The 16,955-nt window shown below is 41.7% G+C and overlaps 1 pseudogene; it reads left to right on the forward strand.

Annotated features, from left to right (window-relative positions):
* Nucleotides 1-1,978: 1,978 nt before the first annotated feature.
* Nucleotides 1,979-15,573, forward strand: LOC144300146 (ubiquitin-ribosomal protein eS31 fusion protein pseudogene; annotated as a pseudogene).
* Nucleotides 15,574-16,955: the final 1,382 nt, after the last annotated feature.

Genomic DNA, 16,955 nt, shown 5'->3' on the forward strand with positions numbered 1-16,955 from the left:
CCCACCTCTCTCTTTCCTTCTTTCTGTCTCTTGCTAGCTCTAAAATAAATAAATCTTTAAAAAAATTAAACATATACTTACCATATGACCTAATAATTCCATTCCTAGGAATATACCCAAAGGAATAGAAAATAGATATTCAAACAGACACATGTAAATCCAGGCTCAAAGCAGTGCTATTCACAATAGCCAGAAGATAGAACAACCCAAATGTCTATCAACAGATGAATGGATAAACAAAATATGATATAACCACACAGTGGAATATTATTCAGCTGTAAAAAGGAATGAACTACCAATACATACCACAACCTAGACGAACCTTGAAAACCTTCTGCTAAATGAGAGAAGCCAGACACAAAAAATCACATACTCTATGATTCCACTTATACGAAATAACTAGAGTAGGTAAATCCACAGAGACAGAACACAGATTGGTGGTTGCCAGAGGGCTGAGGGGCCGGGAGAATTAGAAGCAACTGCTTATTAAGTACCAGATCTCCTTCTGGGATTACGAAAATGTCTTGGAACCAGGTAAAGCTACTGGTTACACAATATTGTAAATGTACCAAATACCCCTGTTGTCTAGCTTTTATGATTCCACTACCGCCTCAAACACCCTGGTGGTAACTAAATGTCCTTTTTTTCATTATCCGTCCAGCTCCACAAAACTGAATTGCACCAAGTCTGGCTTTGATGGCTGAATTGTTTGTATTAAAATGGTTAATTTTATGTTATGTCAATTTCACCTCGATTAAAAAAACAACAACACAGTGAATTAGTCACTGGCCAGTGAGGATGATTTGGGGGGGCGGGGGGGTTAATATTTAATTGAAATGGCAGGTAGATTTTCTTTTTTACCCTCTTTCTGTAAACCTAGGAAAATTTTGCAGAAATGCTTTCTTTGAAAAGCAAAAATCCAAAGCAAAACTGGTAGTAAACTCTGGACTTTATATTGCCTTTCAGAGTAAAACTGCATTTTTCCTGACACGGTAGAGCAATAATGTGACTATGCAGCCCCTCTTGCTTGGTGGAGCGGTTATGGCATTGATGGGCTGAGGTGATGATGTGCCGGACCAGGTGGCTGGGCGTGCCCTCCTCCTTGGTCCTGCATAGGTCATGGAGCTTGCTTGGTGGAAGAGGAAACCCTAACTGGACAGTTAGGTTACTGACTTTTCTCTTTTCTTCTTCTTTTTATTTTAATGAAAGAGAAGCTATTGGCTCTCTTGTTAGAATCTTACAACATACTATTAAGGCACACATTATAATAGCACCTCGAGGGCTTCAATACGGAAGGGGAACTAGTGGGGGATTTTGAAGCACCAAGGCTGGGCAGTAATAAAGCAGATGGCATTCATGAAAGTGGGACTTTCCATTCCTTCTCTATGCATCTCATCAAGCCTGGGGGGAAAACCTGCACTATGGGAATAGAACCAGTTTTGGAACAATTGTTTAGCTAATCCAAATGCCCCTTTTGACTGCCAACATAGAACTTTTAAAAGCTCGGTTAGATCTGTGGTTTTAACCATATAAAGCCTTCTACTGTCCGCAGGCCACATAATATTTTCTGCTATGTCCCATCTCCGATTCATGTGTCACTTCGGGTTAGCTGCCCTTGCCCACATTGTTACTCCATGTGGCTTCCAATTTCCTATCTCCTATCTTTGGTTGCTGTCCAGCTTTTATTAGTCTACTAAAGCCCAAATACTCCAGCGGTGACTAAATGTTCTTTGCTTCATTCTTTGTCCGGCTCAATGAAACCACATCGCATGGAGTCTGGCTTTGGTGCCAGTTGACTGGCTTCTTTCCAGGTGTTAATTATTGAAGAACTTGTCTTACTATTTGATATTAATTACTCTGTGTGGGCTTCAGAGGAAAAGATAGTCCAGAAATGGAATGTGACATTAGAAACGGTTCCAAACCCTGAATATCCTGCCCACCAGACCAGCGTGTCCTGAGCTTTTTAACCCTGGGAGGAATGAGGCAATACTCCCTAAAGGGTGCCTTTAAGGGACTTCAAACATTGGTACACCTAAAGAAAAATGAGAAGAGCAGAAAGAGGGAGATCAAGGGGGTGAAGGACACGGGAAGGTAAGGTCAATAAAAGGACAACGGGCTCTTAGAGCATTACCTCTTAACCGTCCTAAGTATTAATGGTTACTTTTCATGTTCCTTCACTGCCAGGAAGCATAATGGTTAAGACCGTGGGCTCAGGGATGCCTGGGTGGCTCAGTGGTTGAGTATCTGCCTTTGGCACAGGTCATGATCCTGGGGTCCTGGGATCAAGTCCTGCCTCAGGCTCCTCTTAGGGAGCCTGCTTCTCCTTCTGCCTATATCTCTGCCTCTCTCTGTGTGTCTCTTGTGAATAAAAAATTAAATCTTTAAAAAAAAGTAAAAATAAAAGAAATAAAGACCATGGACTTGGGAATCGCAACCGTGTGGGTTTTAATTGGGGCCCTACCAGTTAGTTGTATACAGGTAGCCATGCTAACCTGCCAGGTCCCTAGTTTCTTTATTTGTAAAATGAGGATCAAATCGGCCAGAAAATGTCTTTATTATGAAGAATATTCCCAGTTAATGTATGCAAGGTTCTCACCACAGCAACAAGTGTTACCTGTTCCCATAATCATTGCAGTTAGCTGCTGTTTCTAGAGCACCTTATCTCTTCTCCTTTTGGATAACTTTATAGAAAAGGAACCTTGCTGAGGTACTTGAGACGACTTTCTTATTCAATTTTGAGCTATTAATATGGAGCTAACCAAGGACGCTCAAAACAAATGTCTATGTTTTGTTTGTTTGTTTTTTATTTGTTTTGCACTAGACCCAAGCTGAGTTCTGAGATGCTCGGCTGGAAAAGAGAAAAAGGATGGGACTGACCCTTGGAAAGTCACTGTGAAGCCAAGAGACCACACAGGACATTGGGCAGCAGGCAGATGCCAGGGAAGTTTACAGAGTACGGCGGTAGAAGAAGGGCAAAACAGGACAGAGAGGTGGGAGACAGGGTGGAGCCTAAAAGATGACCAGGACAGTGGGCCCCAAGCTGGAACACTAATGGAAAAACTCTGATTCTCACCTATGTGTTTTTTCCCTGTGTGCCCCCTTTACTACTTTGGTCACCAAATGTGTAAAGTTTGACCCACAACAAGCAAGTCTCTTGGACGCCAGCTAGGTGTCCTTTGATGTAACTCAATTCTGACATTCTACCCAGAGATAGACTCAGATTCCACAGGGTAAGGGCTTGATCCGGGAAGACTGCCCCCCATACACACACACACACACACACACACACACACCACTCAGATGCCAGGCACAAGCTGAAGTTGTCACCTGTGCTTCTGACCAACCAACCATAGATTGAAAGCTCCTATAACCTCCTCCTTGGGATCAATTAATTTGCTAGAGCAGCTCTCAGAACTCAGGATAAGAGTTTACTTACCTTTACCAGTTCATTCTAAAAGGATATGATAATGGATGCAGATGAACATCCAGATGGAAGAGATGCGTAAGATGAGGTATGTGGCAAGGGGCACAGAGCTTCCCTGTCCTGTCCAGGTGTGCATCTGTCCCACAACCTCCATGATAGCCAACAAAGAGGCTCTCCAAACTCTACCTTTTGCTGATTTTGTGGGGGCTTCATCATGTAGATGTGATCAATCATTAACTCTATTTTCAGGCCTTCTCCCTTCTCAAGAGAAGCAGAGTGGGCCTGAGCATTCCACATTTCTAATGATGACTCAGGCTTTCCTGTGACTAGCCCTCAGCCAGGAGCCATCCTGGAGCCATCCAAGGGCCCACCCAGAGTCACACATTATGTGATGTTCCTGTCACCCAGGAAATTACAAGAGTTTCAAGAGTCCTGTGCCGGGAACCAGAGGCAGAGCCCAATATATATTTTCCATGGTCTCACAAACACACCCGAATGCACAAAAACTTTCCCAGAAGTGTGCAGCTCACAGATAGCTTTAGGAAAATCGTATTCCTAAACATCAACATCCATGTACAGTAGCCTCCCCCATATCCACAGAGGATCCATTTCAAGACCCCCCAGTTGGGTGTCTGAAACAATGGTTAGTACCAAACCATAGATAAACCGTTTTTTTCCTATACATACATACTTATGATAAAGTTTAACTTATAACTAATGCATAGTAAGAAATTAACAAGAATGATAATAAAATAGGACAGTGGAACAATATACTATGATGGAAGTTTGGTGAAGGTGGTCTCTCTCTTTCTTGAAATATCTTCCTGTACTGCACTCCCCCTACGTCCTGCAATGATGTGTGATGATGAAATGCCCGTGCGAGGAGATGAAGGGAGAATGACACAGGCATGAGGGAGCGTTAGGCTACTATGGACCTTCTGACCACACGGCAGAGGGAGGATCATCTGCTTCTGGACCACCGTTGACCGCAGGTAACTTAAGTTACAGAAAGCAAAACCTTGGATCAGGGGGACCTGTGTGTTTACTTGTTGATGTGTCTTTGCTTAGGGGCACCCGCAGGTTGGGAGATCCTGATTTTCCATGTCCGTTCCTAACTGTCCCTCTTGCATTTTACAGAAGAAAGATATCCTCCGTCTCTAATCTTAACCACACTGCGTTGTCCAGGGGCTCACAAAACTCCGGGCTGCCTGGCAAAGAGGCGGTTTGACAGCTCGTGCTGCTTTGGTGTTGGTGTCAGTGCAGAGAAAGCCAGGGGTTCGAAGGGTCGGGTCACACCGTATGTTTGCAACTCAGGTATTTTTCCAAGCACTTGCTTTCAAAGAAATTGAAGGATGACCTTTTTGAGCTGTAAACTGCTCATGAAAAACCATTTTTGATGACCGCATTCTCTAATGGAGTTCAAAGAGTTGAAGGACTTTGCTGTAACCAAATATCTTCCACTTCATATACTTATTTATGTGAACAATTTTCTCAGGGCTCATATAAAAAAAAGGAATAAAATTTATACTAGCCCTATCTCATTATAGGAATAAGTATATTTACTTACTCAGGGCTATATGAATGTATGTTTTTTTAATCTCAACTACTCATTAAGAGATACCTTTCAGGACTGTTCCTGCACCTCTGACCCCTTGCCCTGGGATACCCTAAGGGCCTTCTGCTACTGAGATCCCTTCTGGCAGGTTCTGTGGATATAAGAGAAGCACTTACTTACTGTACTGTCCCCTTTCCTGGGAATGCATACACTGGCTCCTAAGCTGGCTTGATTTACAGGCAACCCTCTGTGGTTCTCCTCTGCTATTTCATATAGCCCAGCTGAATTAATGAAAGGAAAAGGCCATTTTTTCCCTGGAAAATGTGGTATTAGTGGATTACTGAACCCTCAGAACTTGGTTAATTACAAACACAAAAGTTCAATTTTTTTTTACACAATTGTTGCCTTTATTTTTATTTTCTTTAAAGATTTTATTTATTTATTCATGAGAGACACAGAGACACAGGCAGAGGGAGAAGCAGGCTCCCCGCGGGGAGCCTGATGCAGGACTAGATCCCCGGACCCTGGGATCATGACCTGAGCCAAAAGCAGATGCTCAACCGCCTCACCCAGGCATCCCCAATCGTTGCCTTTAAAGATACTCTGTCAATACCCTGTCCTACAACTTTTGGGTCACTTCGGGCTTTTAAAAAGTCAGATCTAGTGGAGTCTAAAATGAAGTCTCACATACATGTTAGTGATGGACCTGTATTATTCTTTTGAAAGTTCCTCTCTCTCACTAAATAGTTCATTAAGACAAGCACCTTTCACTGGTCATTCCACTCTCAGATGAGGCCACAAGTGCTTAATGCAGTGGTTTTCAAAACATTTGTCGATGCTCCCACACCCACAAAATGTTGCAAACTTTGGAACTCTCGTGCTTAAAAAAACCTGACATCTAAAATGTTTTATCATTGATATAATTTGAGGCAAATGATGCAATTTCCATTGTAGTATAAATATTGGTACTTAAAAATAATGTTATTATATTACTCTTTTAAATATATTCACCGAACTACAAATACCATAATTATGTTACAACCACCATCACCCATTTGCAATACATGGAAAAACTCTTCTCTAGTGGTGGGACAGTTTGCAGTGTCCTTTTGCCTCCTTGAACTTGTATTTCCACTGCATTTCTCCAGTAGAATTTTATCCTATTATCTTGTTACGCTTGAAGTTTTATTAACCACTCTATCATAATTTCCTATGGTAAAAATATGCATATAAGTTGAAATGTTTAGATTTCCTCTGTCTTTAAGACTGAAAAGGTTAAAAATTTATCCCAGAGTGAGTTATCAAATATTAGGATCCACATGATTGAAACAGGATACACATATTAAAATTTTTAATAAATATTAGACATAAAGCATGCAATTTTACTGGAAATATATATATATACACACACACACATTTTAAGAACTTATTAATTTATTTATGAGAGACACAGAGACATAGGCAGAAGGAAAAGCAGGCTCCCTGCGGTGAACCTGATGTAGGACTCGATCCCAGGACCCCAGGATCATGGCCTGAGCCAAAGGCAGATACTAAACCACTAAGCCACCCAGGTGCCCTCGGAATTATATTTCAGAGAGCTTCCAACGTCTTCCCCAGCACCATCCTAACCCTGGTGCCTGTGGGCAGCAAAGTAAATGCCAGGAGAGGAGTTTCTTTCTCTTTGGGGAATGGAACTGAGTGGTGGCCGGTGTGGAACCAACTTGGGCCAGAACGGCTGTGCCTCAGTCCTGTCCGAGAGGCCCCCTTCTTCCGTGGATCACTTAACCTCTTTGAGTCTCCAATTCCTGTCTTTGTACCCTGGAGATATTAGAACACACGCCCTGTTTCCGGTGCAGAGCTATAGAAAATTTCATCTCAGGGAATGTATAAATGCTTTGCATGCAGCAAAAACAAAATACAAGTGTTAATTACTCTTATTCATAAGGGAGGGAATGCTCTTTCTGAAATGTTGACCCGGAAGCTCAGAATTTAAATAGTGGTTTGATAATTACAATGCCAGTTTCATCTGACCTGTCTGGTATCACTTTAGGCTTGTTGGCATCTGAGATATTAAAATAAATGTATTTTTCTGAAGAAAAATAAGTGTCCTTGAGGGATCCTTGAATTAAAAACTTAAAATACAATGAAAAGGATTCTTATAAGCCTAAATGATGCAATGTTCATCTCAGGAGAAGTTAGTTCTCAGCCCCCAGGCTGGGGCCTGCGTTCCAGAAGGAAGGCAAATCACCACCAGACAACCAGGGATGAATTTGTGAGTCACAGAATCACACCCCATGTGCATACAGCCAGACAGCTTCTGGTTTTGAGGACTTTTCATCCTAGCTTCTTGGAAAAAAGAGAGAGAGATCTACAGAGTAAACAGACACAAGGAAATAAGCAAGTAAGGGAAGAAGGGGGAAAAAAAGGTACAAAAATGCAGCGTGTTTGAAGTCTCCCCATCTTGATTCCATCAGTTCAATCCCCAGGAGCACACACAAAGTGAGGGGGCGTGTTTGTCGTCCGGCCCGGGCGGGTCTGCAGGGAGGTGGAGGTGGAGGTGAGGTGGGGCTTGCCCTCCGATGACAGATCCTAGACTCAGCTCCACTTTGAAGTTGACCTGAACGATCCTTTCATCAAGTTCTCAGTATCGCTGTGGCTATAATTTCAACTTGAAACAGGAACAAAGTGTTTTTACTATTGAGTAAATCCTCTGTTGGAAGAGCAGAGTCTCCCTGTGCAGATGGTGTCTCTGCTTCTCTTCTGGGTGGTGCATGTAGCCTCCACTTTTCACACACAAAGTTTGGGAACCCGGCACTCTGTCGAGCAAGTCAACAAACCGTCCACCAGGACTGGCCATGGCGTCTACACAGCGATAGTACCTCTCCTAACATTCTCCTTCATCCCCTCCTTTCTTCCTTGCTTCTTTTCTTGCTTCCTTATAAAAATAATTCTTCAGTCTTTTGTTTTCATATTTATCATCGAAATCGTTTAGGGTTTTGTAAAACATAGAGATTCTTGGTGTCCTATCCCAGATGACACAATCAGAATCTCTGGAGAGAGAATAATAAACCAGCACATCTCTGTTTGGGCAGATTGTGTCATGGCTGCTGACTGGTTGCCCTGGGGTCAGGGGTCCACGCAGGGACACGGAGCTGTGGCCAGGGTGGGTGGGCTTCGGGAGGCACATGGGGTCACTTCAGAGTTGTGACGGTGGCAAACTCCATAGTGCATGTTTGTTACAGTGCTCCCTCCAGTCCATGCTCTTCTTGCCACCAGGGAATTTTAAAAATATATCCTAATCAGGTCATGCTCACTCCAGCCTCAAATCCTTTAGCTGATCTCCTAACTTTTTAGATAAGGATCAAAATCCTTAATGTGGCTTACATGAAGAGAGAGAGATAGGAAAAGGATTTTTTTTTTTAAAGATTTACTTATTTTAGAGAAAGAGGTGGGGGTGGAGGGGCACAGGGAGAGGGAGAATCTCAAGATTTCCTGCTGAGCATGGAGCCCAATGTGGGGCTCGATCCGAGGACCCCAAGATCATAACCTGAGCCAAAATCAAGGGCTGGATGCTTAACCGACTGAGCCCCCCAGGTGCCCCTTGGAACAGATTTTTTTTTTTTTTTAAATGGGAAAAACTAATAGCAGAACTGAGTACCTGGGGACCTGGGTTCTGGTTTGGATCCTGCATAATTTATCAGTCCTGTGATTTCTGACCTCAGTTACCTCACTGTAAAATTATATGGTTGGATGAGATGATCTCTAACTCTCTCAGCTTTAAGATATTTCTTGGATCTGCGCCACTATTTGAAGGACAGGAAGTAATTCCAGAGTACGGGATAGGATTTGGTTGGAACAACCTGGCTCATGAGTATGTTCACCTTATATTAATTGATGAGAAGTGAAAGTGAAACAATCAGTGGTAATAAAGGACCCTCTGTGCAAGATCTTGACCAAATCTTGATGTCATAGACTACAAACAAAACAAACATGCTCCTTCTGGCTTATAATGACACAATCAAATGGTTCTAATGAAAATTAGGATTCTGAGACTGTCCTTTTCAAGAAATAATTCTAAAGCCTGCTTATGAGCATGTCCAGGTCTTAGTTCAGTGAGCACATGGCAAGCGCTGAAATAATTCAGTCCCAAACAAACTGTGAGAATTGGTATAAATGGAAATGATGTGAAACTAACTACCAAGAGAAAATGAAAAGTTTCTATGGATGACTGGTCACATTGCAGCTCTTAATAGTCATCTGCAGGGTAGATGAAATAGTGTGTCAACAATTCATTGGTTGGATGATTATAATGACTCTTGTAAATTGATGAAGAGACTTGAATTGCAATTTTTAAAGCAAGTTCAGAAATACTTCATTCACTTCCAGTAGGCAATGTGTTTGTCCCTGAGGTCAAAGATGGCATCCATCACTTTGACATACTTGGGTCTTTAACCAATTCAAACTAATCCACAGCAGTAGACGGAGGCCAGTTGTTGGACGGAAGATTGCTCAAAGACTCTTTCATCTGCTACCCCACTTGTATCGGCCATCTACCTTCCAGTTTCCTCAATGTGCTAAAATGCCCTTCTCTTCTGCGTGCCAGACTTTCTCTCTCATCATTCAATCATTTTGCCTTCACCAAGAATGCTGTCCTTTATTAGACGGGTAGGGGCTGAAAACTTCTGATTCCTAGTGTTTAATTAACCATTCCATCTTCCCTGCTGCCATATCATCCTATAAATACCACTATGATAAGACACAGAGTATGAGTTTTGTCTGTCTGCCCCCCTAGATTGGATATTTCTTTAGAGCAGACATCATCACTCACATGTTTATATCCCCCACATCTCCCACAATACCCAACATGTTACTTGTAAATACTTGGAGAACAAGAACTATAGTGATGACTTGGCAGGGCAAGTGTTAGTTACCATCTCATAAGGATTTTTATTCTAATTTAATTTATAACAGTTAAAATACTACATATCGACAATGAAAATATAGCAGAATGTAATACAGCTTGAATATTAGTGATTGAAACAGAAAAATGTTATGTAAGACATACTTTGAATGTGCTTAAGGAAGAGAAAACAAACTGGTTTAAATAGAGAGGGTGAGGAAGGGTCTTCTGAAAAGAGATCTTGAGAGATTCTAGGAGTTGTTCCCACCTCTATCCAAATCAGGTTACATTTCAAAGCATATGGCCTTCTTTTTCCTAGATTTGCCCATCTTATGTGTTCCCATTATATGTAGGATAATTTACAGGCTGACAAGGTAGGTTGGAGGAGGCATAGAAGATTGCCTTGAGGTATTTGAGCAAGTTGGAAGGAGGGAGGAGGGAAGTTGTTATGGGTTGAAATGTGCCCCCCCAAATTCATCAGTTGAGGTCCTAAGAATGCCTTTATCTGGAAATAATGCCATCGATGTAATTAATTAAGATGAGGTCTTTAGGGGTATCTGGGGGGGGGGCTCAGTCGGTTAAGCATTATCTCTTCAGCTCAGGTCATGACCCGAGGTCCTGGAAGGAGCCTCGAGTCAAGCTCTCTGTTCAGTGGAGAGTCTACTCTCAACATGCTGTCTCTCTCCCTTTGCCCCTCCCTACTCTTACTCTCTCTCTCTCTCTCTGTCTCTCAAATAAATAAATAAAATCTTAAAAAAAAAGAAAAAGAAAAAAAAAGATGAGGCCTTTAGCGTGGCCTCTGATCCAACATGACTGTGTCTCATCTTTAAAAAGGGAAATTTGAACACGCATACAAGAAGAACACCATGTGGACATGAAGATGGCCATCTGCAAGCCAAGTGGAGAGTCCTGGGACAAATCCTTCCCTCACTGACTTCAGAAGGAACACTTGCTGACAACTTGACTTCAGACTTTTGGCCTCCAGAACTGTGAGACAACAAATTTCTGTCGTTGAAGCCAGTTTGTGGTGCTTCGTTACAGCAATCCTAGCAAATTAAACTAGGAATGAAAGAGAATGTGTGTATACATGTTAAAGAATAATCTCCTAAAATGGAATGAACTGGATTGTGAACTGTGAAACGTGAAATAGGTATGGGGAAGGATGGCTGGTCAAAGACGTCCTGAGGAAGGAGAGGACATTGAGCAGTTCCTGGTGCCAGCCAGCAGATGGTGTTGTTGATTGGAACAGCTCTCAGGTAGGGGAGACAACCGGTGGGTCTTTCCAATGTGTCAGGGGCTTGCAAGTGGAGTAGCCAGCAGTGGTAATTGCTGGACATGCAGACAACTGCTAAGCTGTATTCAGCATCCTCTGTGATTCCTGGAAGACTGCAAACAGGGACCTGTGGGAAATATTCCTGGTGGTTATAACCAGAGGGGTGAGCAGTGTGGTATGTGAGCATGGAATTAAAACTTTTGCTACATCGGACTACAGTGCAGACTTTTAGAGGATTTGTCACTGTGGCTGTGCCATTCTCTTTGCATAGCATCTTACGCAAAGTTAGAAAATAGCCATTCTTTGTGATAATAATTTTTTCCTTTTAAGCCTACTAAAAAGAGGCATCGTTTTTTCCTTAAACATTACATTTTTATTTTTTTAAAGATTTATTTATTTATTCATGAGAGACACAGAGAGAAAGAGGCAGAGAGATAGGCAGGAGAAGCAGGCTCCTCTCAGGGAGCCCGATGTAGGACTCCATCCCAGATCCCAGGATCACGCCCTGAGCCGAAGGCAGACGCTCAACTGCTGAGCTACCTGGGCATCCCAAACATTACATTTTTAAGCCAATAGTATGTGCAAAGACTATATTTACATCTACTTAAGTCTTTGAGACATGCTTTTATTTACTTCTTTGAATATTATTAACTGCCATTTTAACATAGAAACTTCAATATCTACATTAAAAAAGAATCCAACAGTGACCAAGAAATAGTGTTTATAAAATACTTTTGCACAGAGCCCTGTGGTGTCATCATCATAGACCTTATAGCCTATTATACAGATGAGAAAACTGAGATTCCTAGAGTGTAAGCACAAGTAGAAAGAAGCAGAAGAAAACCCCAAATGTAGTCTGTCCAACCCCTGGTTCAACATGCTGTCTCATTGATTAAATGTTTGAGGATTTAAGGAATTGTTAAAATTGCAAATCGAAACCACAATGAGATATCCCTGCGCCTGTCAGAATGGCTATTATCAAAAAGACAAGAAATAGTAAGTGGTAATGAGGATGCAGAGAAAAGAATCCTGTGTGCTGTGGATGGGAATGTAAATTGGTTCAGCCACTATGGAAAACAGTATGGAAGCTCCTCAAGAATTTAAAAGTAGAACTACTGTATAAGCCAGCAATTAATTCTACTTTGCAATATTTATCTGAAGGAAATGGAAACACTGAATAGAAAATATATCTGCACCCCCACATTCACTGCAGCATTACAACAGCCAAGACATAGAAACAAGCTGAGTGTCCATCAGTGGATGGATGGATGAAGATATTGTGACACGTATGCATATGTACACACACATATCTACGATGGGATATTATTCGCCCATAAAAAAAGAGGAAACCCTGCCATTTGTAACATGGAAGGACATTGGGAGTCTTATACTAAATGAAATAAGACACAAAAAGGCAAATACTGTATGATGTCACATATGTGTGAAATCTAAAAACAAATATAAAAACTGAATTCAAAGTAACAAAGAGCAGATTGGTGGTTACTAGAGGTAGAGGGCAGAGGGAAGGCAAAATGGGTGAAGGGGGTCAAAGGTACAAACTTCCAGTTAGGAAGTTAATAAGTCATGGGGCTATCACGTAAAGCATGGTGACTACAATTAATTATATTGTGTTGTATATTTGAAAGGCACTACGAGAGTAGATCTCAAAAGCCCTCACCACAAGAAAAGATTTTGTGACAATGAAGAAAAACTTTGAGAAACTGTTAATAGAAAATTATACCACAGGGTTTAATGTCCTCCAGTTTTGTTTTAATGATCGAACTACGTGCTTTTTGTCAAGATATTTATCATAAAGAGCCTGTGAAATTTTAATAGAAATCCAATTGTTGCTTATATAATTAGCTCTGAGTAGAAAAAAAAAAAAAGGAGACTGTTGAGAGTGCACAGAACAGGTTTGAATCTCTCTAGTTTGGGCAAGTTACTTAAAGTCATCAAACTACCATTTCCCTAACTGTCAAAAAGAAACTGTAATACTTGGCCTCAGAAGCTTTCAAAAAATAAGACACATTAAGTATTTAATGTAGTTCCTGGAACCAAATAGTTCTTCATAAATGGTAGCTCCATAATTCATTACAAATAAGAGAGTCACTGGAGGTCTAGCATGCGAAGAACATGTTTTCTCTCAAGCAAATGATGAGGATCAAGGTCAAAGTCCTAATATGCAGCCATGGACTGACTTCACACCCACACAGGGCTGCTGGGCAGTCAGGGAGCATGCTCACTTCCCACTTCTTAGAACTAAATGGAGTAAGAACATTCCTCTGCCTCGAAGGGGCACATTTCTGTCCAGCTTGTCATGTGGCAGGCACTTCTTGGGGCTTTGTGCCCTGCACTAAGTGGGAGTTTTGAATGTAGGAAGCAAGAACAGTTTGCTATAAAGATCCCTGCTGTAAAAAAAAAAAAAAAAAAAATTCCCTGCTGTGGATCGGAGGAGGTTATTTTACCGTAAAAGGAGCAAATTACATGACTTCTTTAATGTCATCCAGATGATTTTCTCCTTCTCATTTTTTAAGCTTTGCTTACAATTCCACAGCATTTCTTAGCAGCACGGGCTTAACTTGGCACTATCCATGGCTTCACCCGTCGTAAACAATGCTTGCGGGGCATGAGCTTTCTGGCTGTGCATTTTAATTTCAGAATTCCATTTTATATGAACCCCTTACATATGGATGAATGCTATGTGGTTTACAAAGTGTTTAATGGTCTTTAGTTCACAGAATTTTCGAGCAGATGTATTGACTAGAGGTTGGCCAGACGTATTCTGTAAAGGCCCAGGTAGTAAATATTTTTGGTTTTACAGGCTGTGCAGTTCCTATATGTTGTAACTACTCAGCTCTGCCCTCATAGCAGGAAAGCAGCCCTAGACAATATGCAAACAGATGGGCATGGCTGTGTGCCAATAAAACTTTATTTATGGACACTGAAATTTGAAATTTGTTTCCTTTTCACGTGATGCAAAATAATTTTAGGATTTTTTTTCCTTAGCTCACAGACTATACAAAAAAAGTCACAATTTGTCTATCTTTGCATTAGAAGATTATAGTCAGAATCAGTGTGAGACCTGCTAGAAGCCTTACAGAGCTTCTCAAGGCCCCTCCTTTCTAGCTGAGATTCTGGAGCACAGAGAAATTAAATACTTTCCCCAAAGTCATACAGCTGGTGAGTTATAGAGACAAAACTATTATCCCCATATCCTGATTAAAAAAAAAAAATCAGGTTTTTCAAAAACCACAGCATTCTCCAATAATTGCCATGACTTACACACTTCCATGCAAGCCTCTATGATGAACTTGTAATTAAGCTGTGGGCATAAATGTCTGTCTCCACATTAGCTCTTCTGACCTCAATGGGAGAGACTTGGACTCTGTATGATGACTTCTTCAGCTGTTGCTTGTGGCCTGCTATTCAGGTCAAAGACAACAAGTGAGACCTCTCTCTCATGACTCAAACTGCCACTTAAGTTAAATAGTAGACTTTTTGAGCTAAAAGGGTCCCTCAAGATTTTCTTGGCTCACATCGTAACATTATATGGGGGAAATTAAGATCTAGAGAACCTAAATGTACTACCCAAGACCACTCACTTCCAGAAGCTAGGTCTTTGGACTCCTAGGACAGATCTGTTTCGATGGCACCCTAGTGCCCGACATAATAGTTTATGTAAAAACATGCTATCATTCATAATTAAAGCATGACTTTTGTGTTAAAGTCCAGAGACCAAATATAATAATTACCACTGATTGCCAACTCATTATTCTATATTAGGCACTATACCAGGCACACATGTACATTGCAGAATGTAATCCTTTCCTAATTTACCTCCACTTTTTGGATCAGGAAGCTGAGGCTTGAAGAGTTTCCAATAATTTACTCATGTTCCATAGCTAACACGTGATAGAGCCACAGCTCAAATCTACTTTTCTCCTTTCCGATCCACTATCTGCGGTGGAATCGCGTCCAAGATTCAGATTTTCGTGAAAACCCTTTCATGAAAGGGAAGATCACCACTCTTGAGGCTGAACTCTCCGATACAATAGAGAATGTAAAGGCCAAGATTCAGGATAAGGGAGGGATTCCTCCTTTAATCAGCAGACTCATCTTTGCTGGAAGATGGGCGTCCTTTGTCTACTACAACATTCAAAAGTAATCTACTCTTGTGTTGAGACTTCGTGGTGGTGCTAAGAAGAGGAAGAAGTCTTACCCCACTCCCAAGAAGAATAAATGTAAGAGAATGAAGGTTAAACTGGCCATCATGAAATACTATAAGGTGGATGCAAATGGCAAAACCAGTCGCCTTCGTCGGGAGTGCCCTTCAGATGAACGTGGTGCTGGAGTTTGTAGCTAGCCACTTCGACAGACATTGTTGTCTGACCTATTGCTTCAACAAACCAGAAGACAAGTAATTATATATGGGTTACTAATACAAGACATGAACTGACAACAACAACAACAAAATCTACTTTTCTCTTTAAATTAAAGTCTGAGCTCTTCATTCTCCATGGCACCTCTGTTGGGTGATTTTGTTTTAAGCCACAGAAATCCAAACCAAAAAAGGCATAAATTAGAGAAGGATTTGGCACAGGGCACTGCAAAAGGGAAGTGTGACTTCAGGGGCCAACCAGTCCAAGTGCCGTGACTCCTGGCTCTGCCTTCCCCGACTTGCTGGCTAAGATCTCCAGCCGGCTTCACGGCTTCACGTAGGCCACTTTGCATTCTCATTCCCAACCAGCAGGGTAAAGGTGAAACCGGATCATGTGTGGAAAGAACGTCCGGATGCTGGAACTCTGATTGGACCAATCCCTGGACTAGGCCACAGGCCGAAGGCGGAATTAACCCTCAGAGCCCATCCCTAGAGCTAGGGTGGGGTTAATCCACCCCAAAAGATCTGCTATCACACAATGGAGGGAAGGGCTACTGCCTCCATACATGAAAATCTGGGAGGTTTAGAAAAAGAAGGGAAGAATGAATGTTTTGGGGGCAGCCAATGAATTTCTTTACCACCTCCATATCCACTCCACATTTATTTAATGGATACCATCAAAGATGCAAAACTGGCATCATCAACCTTGGCAGTGGTGTACTTGACCACTTGGTAGAAGCTGGTAAGGGGGAAATTGCTCAAGGTACATTGTGTACACCAATCTTAAACACGTTTCTTTGGATACTTGCCTGCATTTTTGGCATTGTTAAAATGAATATGTATCAGCCTATGAAGGCAGAACCTTCCCCAAAAGTATTCCGTCTTTTCCTGGTGGCTAAATCTGTACTTTTCTGGGAAAAGAATAAAGGGACTAATAGTGACCCAACCCTAGTCTTGTATGACTAGGATTTTTACAACTCTTCGTCTTTATAACTAAGAATTCATTAGAGTCCTATCTCCCACTTGTCCGGCCAGCTCCACCGTCTGTGTCCCCATCAACCTCCCAACCTCATCACAGCACACTGCGATAACTTTGAATGCCTAGCATCTCCGTTAGAAGTCAGTCTCCTTAGGAAAGGGCCATTTCTTACCCATTTTTGGTCCTTAGCCTGCAGGAGCATCCTGGTACACAGGAAGTGAATGACCATAGCCAAATGAGCAGTGCTGGTTCAGAGGAGAGAGCTGGGCTTGCGCCTGTGGAATACTGGTGAGGTCCTTTAGCCCCTTGGAACCTCCTCTTCCACTAAATGAGAAAATTAACAGCATCTGCCTTATGGGATCAACTGAGAAGTATGCTATAATATGTAAATGATGAAAGTCTATCTCTTTCAATTTCTCATTAATTCTAAGAGGCTCATTTTCTCA

Source organism: Canis aureus, chromosome 28 (assembly GCF_053574225.1).
Source record: "Canis aureus isolate CA01 chromosome 28, VMU_Caureus_v.1.0, whole genome shotgun sequence".
Classification (NCBI taxonomy): domain Eukaryota; kingdom Metazoa; phylum Chordata; class Mammalia; order Carnivora; family Canidae; genus Canis; species Canis aureus.